Genomic DNA, 10,858 nt, shown 5'->3' with positions numbered 1-10,858 from the left:
ATGGAATCTTAGGGTACTTTTGATTTGCATTTCTCTTATTGCTAGAGATGTTGAACTTTTTTTCATGTATTTGTTGATTGCTTGTACATCTTTTTCTGTGAAGTGTCTGTTCATTTCCTTAGCACATTTGTTGATTGGATTATTTGTATTCTTGGTGTAGAGTTTTATGAGTTCTTTATATATTCTGGAAATTAGTGCTCTATCTGAAGTATGAGTGGCAAAGATTTTAGGCTCTCTCTTCACATTGCTGAGTTTCCTTTGCTGAGAGAAAGCTTTTAGTTTGAATGTATCCCAGTTATTGATTCTTTCTTTTATTTCTTGTGCTATTGGAGTCCTGTTAAGGAAGTCTGATCCTAAGCCGACATGTTGAAGATTTAGACCTACTTTTTCTTCTATAAGATGCTGGGTCTCTGGTCAGATTCCAAGGTCCTTGATCCATTTTGAGTTGAGTTTTGTGCAGGGTGAGAGATAGGGATTTAATTTCATTTGGCTGCATATGGATTTCCAGTTTTCCCAGCACCATTTGTTGAAGAGGTATCTTTTCTCCATTGCATATTTTTGGCACCTTTGTCTAGTATGAGAAAATTGTATTTATTTGGGTTTGTGTCCATGTCCTCTATTCTGTACCATTGATCTACCTGTCTATTTTGGTACCAATATCATGATGTTTTTGTTACTAATGCTTTGTAGTAGAGTTGAAGTTCTGGTATTGCAATACCCCCTGTTTCATTCTTCCTGCTAAGGATTGCTTTAGCTGTTCTGGGTCTCTTATTTTTCCAGATGAATTTCATGATTGCTTGCTCTATTTCTGTAAGGTACATCATTGGGATTTTAATTGGAATTGCATTGAATCTGTATAGCACTTTAGGTAGCATGGCCATTTTGACAATATTAATTCTGCCTATCCAAGAGCATGGGAGATCTTTCCATCTTCTAAGGTTTTCTTTAATTTCTTTCTTTAGTGTTCTGTAGTTCTTGAGATAGACTCTTAAATTCCTTGTATGAGTGAGTTCATGCAGTATTTCCCTTACTCTACTTGGCTTCTTTATCTTAATATAATGATATCCAGTCCCATCTGTGATGTCACAAATGACAAAATTTCTTTCATTTTATAGAATAATAATATTATATTGTGTATAAGAACCACATTTTCTTTATCCATTCATCAGCAGATGATTGCTTCCTTTCTTGCATACTGTGATTTTTCGTGCAGATGTGTGGGAACACAGATATCTCTGATATACTGATATAGTTTCCTTCAGATATATATCCATTAGTGGTATTTCTGGATCATGTGGTAGCATTTTACAATCTGATGAGCAAGTGAATGAAAGTTCCAGTTGTTCAAATGTCTTCACCAACATTTTTTTGCTGTGTTTGTAATTTTAAAATTCTAATGTATTTGTGGTGGTAGTTCAGTGCAGTTTTTATTTGAATTTCTCTGATGATGGGTTTCTTTTCATATTGTCATTTGCCTTTTACTGCCTTCTACTTATGAGGCAGTAATATAATATTTGCTGATAAGTGATTGAGGTGACTATCTTATTGAGTTGTAAGAGATTTTTTCCTATTATTATGGCTATACTTTATTTGTTAATATACATATAGGTATTTTTTTGCATTTTTAATTTTCCTTTATTAAGAAATAGCAAGTCAAAATTTGATTTACATTTCATGTATTTGTAAAAAACACTTATCCAGTTGTAGATTTAAAAGATATGTCAGAATTGTTTCACTTTTCCTAAAAACTTTTTAAGATTATCCTTTAAATTTTTGAATATCTGCATTCAAAGGAATAATAAAATTCAGGAGAACAGTGAGCTGTATTTTTCCTCATCCTACCGAAAAGGGTAACATCCACAGCAAAGGGCAAAATTAATGAAAAGCGATAAGCCTATTATTTACATTTTGTACAGAAGCAGGAATGCAGAGGTGTGTTTGATCAAAGAGCCATACAATGGTGTGCCAAATAATTCTCAATTATGTACTAAACCCCCAATACTTCCAGATGGTAAAATCTACCAACTCCTTTGTCCTCATATACATATTAAAAGGCTGAATATAGCATTAGGTTGCATTACCATTAGGTATGCTTCTATCTCTTATTATTTTAATGTTAATAAAATTTAATCAGGTATTGATATTGATGAGAAGCTTGGAACTTTCCCCACAATCCCTCCTTCCCTAGGATAAGAATAGGGGCTGGGAATAGAGTTATATAAACCAGTCATGACTACATAACACAGGTTGCATAAAAATCCCTGAAAGATGAGACTCAGAACTTCCAGGTTTGTGAACACATGGAGGGTGTCACACATGGAGAGGAATGGAAGCTGCAAGCCTCTTCCCACATACTTTGCCCTATGCATCTCTTCCACCTGTCTGTTCATCTGTGTCCTTTGTACCAGTCTTTAAAATAAATGGCTAACTGTGTTTCCCTTAGTTTGTGAGTTGTCCTCCGAAATTACTGAACCAGAGGAGGATCATGGGAACCACAAATTTATAGCTAGTCCACCAGAAATATAAGTCACAACCCTGGACTTGAGATTGGTACCTGAAGTGGGAGTGGTCTTATGGGACTCCAATTAAAGTTAGACACCTTTAAATTAATTAAATAATAAGGCACCCTACAGGAGTCTGCTGTAGAACTGCTGACACATTTGGTGTCAGATATGAAATACTGAGAGCATGAATGCAGAAGCAGAAAACTCAGTTCTTCCATTAGGTTGGATACTAACCTGTGAAGGATGAAGGACCCTGAACTCACACTATTATTTAAGAAACACAATAGTGGCAAGGGAAATACTAAACTAATTCTCCAAAAATCATAACATCTAAACTAAAAAAAGAATGCCTACCTGAAAAGTTTGGAAGTAACTCAGAGGGACCTGCAACTGCCTTTTGAAGGAATCCAAATAATTTCCCACTGTAGACTGCAGATTAAGAGACACTAGAAAACTTTTGAATAACTCATGCTAATAAGAAGGCAAAGCAAATAAGGAAAGAAAAGCAAGCATGTAGATTAAAGGATCTCAGCCCTGAGGAGTGTCTCAAAAATGTGCTTGTTAGGATCCACTCTAGACTAGTCCTTACATGCATTCGGGGATGAGAACCACTGACATAAAAGGAAAGAAGGTAAAAGTGAAGAGAGGAAACAAAACGATCAACAGAAAGTAAGCACTATCCAAGAGTACCATTTTCTAAATTTAAAACTTCAGATTTTCCATTCAAACTACACTGATTATTTTCATAATGCTCTCTGCTGGTCAGGAGGGGAATGTATTATTTCTACAACAAGGGAACAGAAATCTCCAACTAGTTGAAAGCAAATATATCTAGAAATAATCAATTAGTGAGTCTTTTTTATTTATATATTTTCTCATTGTTTATGTATAGAGTGAATTGGCAAAGACAATTTTAAGTTTAATTTCAGTAGCCAAAGCAAGAGAGATTTTTTGTTAATGTAACATCTGATTTATCTCAATATTTGCCAACCTTGGCACAACTGACATTTTTGAACTAAGTAAATTTTGGTTGCAGAGAGTAAACTGTAGATGCAGACAATTCTAGAATATTCATTGGTAATTATTTTTTAAAACATAGAAGGCTACCTTTTCAATAAAAATTGAGATTTGAAGTCATTTCTCTAGTGTTTTCAGTTTTTTACATGACCATAAATTAATGTCCTATGTATTGTAGCTATATTCCTGGCTCCTACCCACTCGATGCCAGTAGTAGCCCACCTAAAGTTGTGACACCAAAAATGTCTCTAAATATTGATAGTTTTAAATCAATAATTACATAAAAGATATTCCTAAAAAACTGATAATCAAAATATATTTTAGAATTCATGGAAAATGACCCATGCACTAATGTTCTAAAAATCTTTAATTTTTATATGGCAAGTTCAAAAAGAATGCTTTAAAGAAGAGTAATCATGGTGAAAATTGCTTAAAAAAATTATTATGAAATTTTTTTAGGGATGCATAGCATGTATAAAAATGAGTTTTACTCTTCTTTAACAGTGTTGTTTGCTCATATATCAAATACTAGAGTTTACATCTGCTGTTTGCTTTAATTTTTCACTTAAAGATAAAATCAAAACCCTTGGAATTACACTTTTCATCATAAAAAAATCAAATTGTCATAATTCTAATAGACCATCAATTTAACAAATATCCTTCTCACAGACTATACTGAAACATGATAAATATTTTCTGTACTCAATTTGAGGTGCTGTCGTTGAAATCAATTACAAATGTTTATTATGAAAGATGTTGCTATGAAGTTGGTAGACTGAAATATTGATACTGGTTATTTTTAAATATTACACTTATGGAATATCTAGAAATTAGATTAAATTAGAACCTGTTGACAAGTGATAATATTTCTGAAAAATAGTTTTGAATGACAAAGAAAGCTATGGTTTTACTATAAATTAGGAGCTTGAAAATCATCTTCCTTTTAGTGCTTTCAACTGTCACATGGTCATAAATTGAAGACTGAAATAATTTCAAATAATTACGGGTACTATTTAGGCATAATCTCATGTGTCAGTGCTTTTAATGTTGTATACATCAAATTATAACAAAAGAAAACTCTAACAAGTTGCAGCCCCTCTGATTCATGAACAGCATACTATCTTACAGTAAACCAAGTTTATATTATACCATTAAATGTGGTTCACCCATTAGTTCACTTTGAGATGGATCTTTAAGAATATCTTCAAATCCAATAACTCATCATTACCCCTCAAAATATCCAGGAAAAGATTTGAACTTGAAAGAAATGGAAGATGCTGTACCTGCTTCACTGCCTTAAATTCCATTTGTAATTTTAGAGGAGCTAATAGACCTTGGATGTTTCTCAGTGCAGAAAAATTCATTTTATCTTGGTTGAGCTGGAATTTTTTTTTTCTGATAATTCAAGAGGATGACTGGGCAAAAGTTCATTTTTCACACAAGTAAAACCTTTTTGAAGAAGATCATGACTTTCAAAAGGTCCACGTGCTGAAAGTTCTGAAACTGGAATACTGTCTTTTAGTTGAGATCCAAGTCTTCTGGCATTCATGTTCACACCACTCAGGGAACACTGCTCAGCCCTGTTATACTCAGTTGGCCTTCTATGTATTGTTAATATTGATCCTACTCTGTGATTTGCCTTTATAGTTTGGTAATGGTGTCTTTTGACAAGTAGTCTTATTTAACAATGTTTTCACTGATGTTTCATGATTTACATTTACTGAGGAATTTTGATGATCCATAATTATGAATATTTTGGTGTTTTCCAGTTCTAGTTTTTGCATTTAGGATTATGTTTATTTTGAATTAATTTAATTAATATCCTGTAATTAAGGATTGATGACTATTTATTTTGCCTATGAATATTTAATTATTTCAGCAGTATTTTGATAAAACTGTCCCTCTCTAATGGATTTTCTTGACATGTTGCATCTTGAAAATCAATTGGCCATATACTTGTGGGTCTATTTCTGGAATCTCTATTCTCTTTCATAGGTTTACAATACCAGACTGTCTTGATTTAATAATCTTGCAATCATTTAATAATCTTGAAATCATTAATCCTTCAATTATTTTTGTTTTATAAGGTTGTTTTGTATATTCTTGGATTGTTGTATTCCTTGGGCTCATAAAATTTATTTCCTTTCTCAGGAATTATTACCCTGCATTGTCTCTTATGAATGTCTCAAAAAGTAGCTGTATAGCTTTTCTCTAGCTTTCTAGTTTTTCATAGTGGAGCGTCAATTCCTATGGTAATTAATCCTCTGTAGGTATAAATGGAAGTATTAATTGTCTTCCTAGAATCATAGAATTTTAGAAAGCACATTCACTAGAAAATAAAGAGGGAATGAATCTATTAAGATTTTTACTAGCCAAACCATAATGCCCAGAACATAGTAGATTCTTAATAAAAATTATAATTCAATATATGCAATCACTCGGACTTCTTTCACAGATGGAGAAATTTGTGGCTTAAAGTGAGGATGCAATGTTACACAATTACTGGCAAAGTTGGAATTGGAAGAACCTAGGTTCCCTGACTTAATTCTTTTCAGTAGATGGATATTACATAAATAACTAAGCAACTAAATCATTATATAATTTATTGAAAATTATATACCTGTAAATCAGTGTATTATAACATCAGATTGATCCAATTTATTCCTGTATGCATTATTAATAAACCTGCATCTTCTGAATATCATTTATATACAAGTCACTATGCTTTATGTGCAGCAGTGTAAAGAAAAAGGAATTGCATATGTGGTCTTTCCTTCATAGATATTATAAACTAGTTTCTAATAAGATAAATTGGAATAACAGATATGAAATATTTAGTTTTCATATATGTTACATTGTTAAATTTTCACAAGACTTCAGTGACATAAGAATTAAGCTGCTATTATAGAGAACATCAAAGACTAGAGAAAATCCGAAGCCTTTTCTATGAGAGTATGTAAATAACTATCTAGTCTCAGAGGTGGATCAGGAGGAGGTGACATTTTAAGCAGTATTCTCACTAATCAGAGAATATATCTTATTGAGTTGTAAGCATTTTTGTTTTGTTTTGTTTTACTTAACAGAGTATGCTCTGCATGTGGTCAGGTCATCTATATTCCATTAAATTAATTCGTGCAGAACTTACACATTTTAATTCCCCATCCTTTGGAGATATGAAAGGAATTTGTTTTAGGTGTGGTTCTTTTTCCCACTTGCCCCTACATGTACATACTTGAGGAGCTGGAAAACCTTTGACAAATATTACCTTTAGTAGCCCATGTCCCAGGCTTGGTACAGAAAAAGGTTACATGCCTGTGTCTAAGAAAATCATGTTTGTTTCATATGTTTGACCGCAGAAAGCCATGGGGGAACCATAGAATTGCCTTGTCACTGTCATTTTGGCTTAGGACCATGCCTTCCCACAGTTGCCAATCTCTAGCACTGTTAGTCTTTCCTTTTGTGGTGAGTAGACTAACTCAGTGATAACAAGATGCTGGACAAAAGCAATGTGTTTCAAACTGGAATGGCACACAACAGAAAAATGGTCTCACTTGTTCTGGACAAGAGGAGTCTGAGTTGTTTGTTTCTTCTGCTATTAAATTCAGATGTTTCAGTTTAGTGTAAACTGTGAAAATATTTTGTGAATTATTTAAAATATGATTTAAATAAATAGTTAAATGCTAAAGGAGGGAGAGTCAATCAACTTTTAAAATTATTCACACACTTCCCTAAAAAAGCCATTTTCATTGTTTTCATAACCTAGCTTATCATAATTGTTAGTATTATTCTACAACTCTCTCTCGACTGTGAGTCACTGAGGATGAAGGAAATCAGGTAACTCACTCTTACCTAAGGGCCAAGTTTTGTTGAGCTGGTCATTCTTGACGACATCTGAATATTTGTTTCACCATGAAGTCCTATTTTGAATTTCAAACATGGTCCTTTATTTCATTGGTTTCTTTAAATAGAAGTCCATGTGGTGGGTTGGGGAGCTGGAAAGTTTGGGAGGGTGTGGGGCTGCATGTTGGTAAGTGGGAGGACTTGGGAAAATAAGGAACACAGGGTAGTGGGCTGTGTCTCTTTGTGAGAACAAAGCAAACAACTTTGATTTGAGCTCTTGTCCTTACAATTTAGTAGGGTCCTGTAATTAGAAGTCAGTACACAAGGGCATGTTTTTCAACATTTAATGACAATGCAGAGATCTGGAAGCCCAGGGTTGAATTAGCATGAGGTTGTTAATTAAAGCACTTATCATGATACTTAATCATTTATGGATTTAATATTTTTTTGGCTGGAGAGGAATGAGGAGGTGGGAAAACAAACTTGTTCACATTTATCTTTCTGATGGGATATTTATAATTTCTGTAGACAGAGGTTTTCCTCCAGTTTTGTGCAGTGTATACAGGCAATTTCCATCCTTGCATCACTAGGATTCTGAAATTTGATGTGCAGGCAACATTCTGGAACTAATTTGGGGCAGTGGAAAGGAAGAGTAACCTGAGAGTTAGGATACTGGGTTCTAGGTCTGACTTTTGCTCATTTGTTTTTTTCTCAGAGCCTAGAGAAATGAAGTAAAATATTTTGCCCACATTTATATTCTAGTATTAAGAAGGAAAACTTGGCTATTTCCAAGCTTGGATAGAACATGGTTCTGTCATGGGAGAAGAGATATCTCCAGGAAAAGTGTTCCTAGGAGTTGCTAGGGAGAGGGTGGGTGGAACTTGACTCAGGACAAGTGGAGTACTTGACATATGTGATGGAAAACAATTTGAGCACATGTCAGTAAAGGCACAGAAATTGATTTAGGAAAACAAGGAATATACATTGAAGGAAGAATGCAGGTCATTCAAGAGAGACAGATGAAATTTTGGAGTTCCTGACTCCTGTAAAGTAAATGGTGAGGAGTGGGTATGGGAGTTTGCAGGGATGAAGTGAGTTGGTGATCTCAAGATGGTTTATGGTGGTGTGGTCATTCTCAGGATCTTTAAGCTAATGTGGCCTCCATTATCTAACTGGTAGATAACACTGGGAAGTCCCCTAAATTAAGGGTTTCTTAATATGTTGTATCTCTTATAATCTATTTATTGGTGGGCCAATGAACAGTGCACAAGGAGATTTCAAGATTTTCCAGAAATTTGTGAAAGACAGTCCTGGGAGAGAGCCTGGCTTAGGGAATGACAGGTCTGGAAAATTTATAGAACATCTGAATTAAATTTTTAATCTTTTCTTCTTCTTCTGTGTCTCCTTCTTACCTATTTTAATTTCTCAGATTTTTACCTGAATTCTGGCATTGTAAGAAGTGAGATGAGTTACAATGAGGTTTATCCTTGCTTTGGAACCCATTATTCTTGTCTTCAGGAAGCATTGCTTCCTTTTGTCCCATAATGCAGGACTAACTGGACCATTGCTTTTCTTTTTACCTCAGTATCAGTAGTAGTCAAAGTGCATGAATTTATATCTCCTAGAGATATGGTAACCTGGTAGTCATTTTAAAATGCATTTAAATTTTTTTTTCTATTGAAATATAAAATAGACTAGTTGAACATAGCCACGGAGCGAGCTGGTGGCTGAGTGAGGCCGCCTACATCGTGGACGTAGGTGGTGGGCAGCTATCCCACCCAGCCAGCAGGTCAAGGACAGACATCATAACTGAGAAATCCCGCCTGACCCCTGAACCTAGGTTGGTGCCATCACTGGTTGGTCTCAGTCGCGGAGCAAGCTGGTGGGCAAGTCAGGCCACTTGCATTGTGGAGGTAGCAGGCGGGCACCTAACCCGCCTGCCTCGAGGAGCTGGGTGGCGGGTAGCCAACCCACCCAACCACCAGGCCAAAGACAGATGCCATCACTGAAAAACCCCACCAGACCACCATGCCGAGGTTTGTCACCATCACAGAGTTAGCCAGAGGCTCCTTTATAGGCTGTTGTGAGCATTTTAAATTACTCCTGAGGGTGTGGCCATCATCATTGGAAGGGCAACTCCCTTCCTGAGACGCCTACAAGAGGCTACAGGACCTTTGACAAGACCCAGGAGCCAAGAAGAGGAGGTATTGAGAGACTCGGGACCAACTCAGAGCCACTGGGGAATATACCCCACCTGAAGGCCACCACCCCTAAAAGGCCAGCTTCCAAGTGGAGCACCGCATTATCAAATTCCTCCAAGACTTCAGGCTACTGAAGGCTAAGAGGTGAGTTATTGGAAATCTACAGAGACAATATTAGTCAATAGAGGAATTCTGCAATATCCCAGAGTTTCACTATTAGAGGGGTAGATACCTAAACAATATGAGAAAACAAGGAAAGAAAATGTCCCAAAAAACCTAGGCGGTATAGCAATAAGATCCAATGAGAGTGTGGCAGAAGAAATGTCAGAAAGGGAGTTCAAAATGTACATAATCAAAATGATCAGGGAAGCAAATGAGGAGATGAAAGAGCAAATGCAGGCATTGAAGGAGGAGATGAAAGGGCAAAGGCAGACATTGAATGATCGCACCAATGGACAGTTAAAAGAGCAAATACAGGAAGCAAAAGATAATTTCAATAAAGAGTTAGAGATATTGAAAAAAAAACAAACAGAAATCCTTGAAATGAAGGAAACAATAAACCAAGTTAAAAACTCAATAGAAAGCATAACCAATATGATAGAATGCCTGGAAGACAGAACCTCAGATATCGAAGAAAGAATATTTAATCTTGAAAACAAAGTTGACCAAACAGAGAAGACAGTAAGAAATCATGAACAGAATCTACAAGAACTATGGGATAGCAGGAAAAGGCCAAAATTAAGAATTATTGGGATTGAGGAAGGCTTAGAGAAACAAACCAAAGGAATGAACAATCTATTCAATGAAATAATATCAGAAAATTTCCCAAATCTGAAGAATGAAATGGAAAATCAAGTCCAAGAGGCTTATAGGACTCCAAATACACAAAATTACAACAGACCCACACCAAGGCACATTATAATGAAAATACCTAACATAAAAAATAAAGACAGAATTTTAAAGGCTGCAAGAGAAAAGAATCAAATTATATTCAGGGGGAAACCAATACGGATATCAGCAGCTTTTTCAATCCAGACCCTAAAAGCTAGAAGGGCCTGGAACAACATATCTCAAGCTCTGAAAGAAAATGGATGCCAACCAAGAATCTTATACCCAGCAAAACTTACCTTCAGATTTGAAGACAAAATAAAATCCTTCCATGATAAACAAAAGCTAAAAGAATTTACAAAAAGAAAGCCGGTATTACAGAACATTCTTAGCAAAATATTCCATGAGGAAGAGATGAAAAACAACAATATAAATCAGCAAAGGGAGGAACTACCCTAAACGAACTAC

General features: G+C 35.2%; 1 pseudogene; it reads right to left on the bottom strand.

The window, feature by feature from the left end:
* Nucleotides 1-4,643: 4,643 nt before the first annotated feature.
* Nucleotides 4,644-5,070, bottom strand: LOC124971337 (proteasome maturation protein-like; annotated as a pseudogene).
* Nucleotides 5,071-10,858: the final 5,788 nt, after the last annotated feature.

The sequence above is a fragment of the Sciurus carolinensis genome, chromosome X (assembly GCF_902686445.1).
Source record: "Sciurus carolinensis chromosome X, mSciCar1.2, whole genome shotgun sequence".
Lineage (NCBI taxonomy): Eukaryota > Metazoa > Chordata > Mammalia > Rodentia > Sciuridae > Sciurus > Sciurus carolinensis.
The sequence above is the reverse complement of the archived record's forward strand: the minus strand, read 5'-3'. Positions and strand labels throughout refer to the sequence as shown.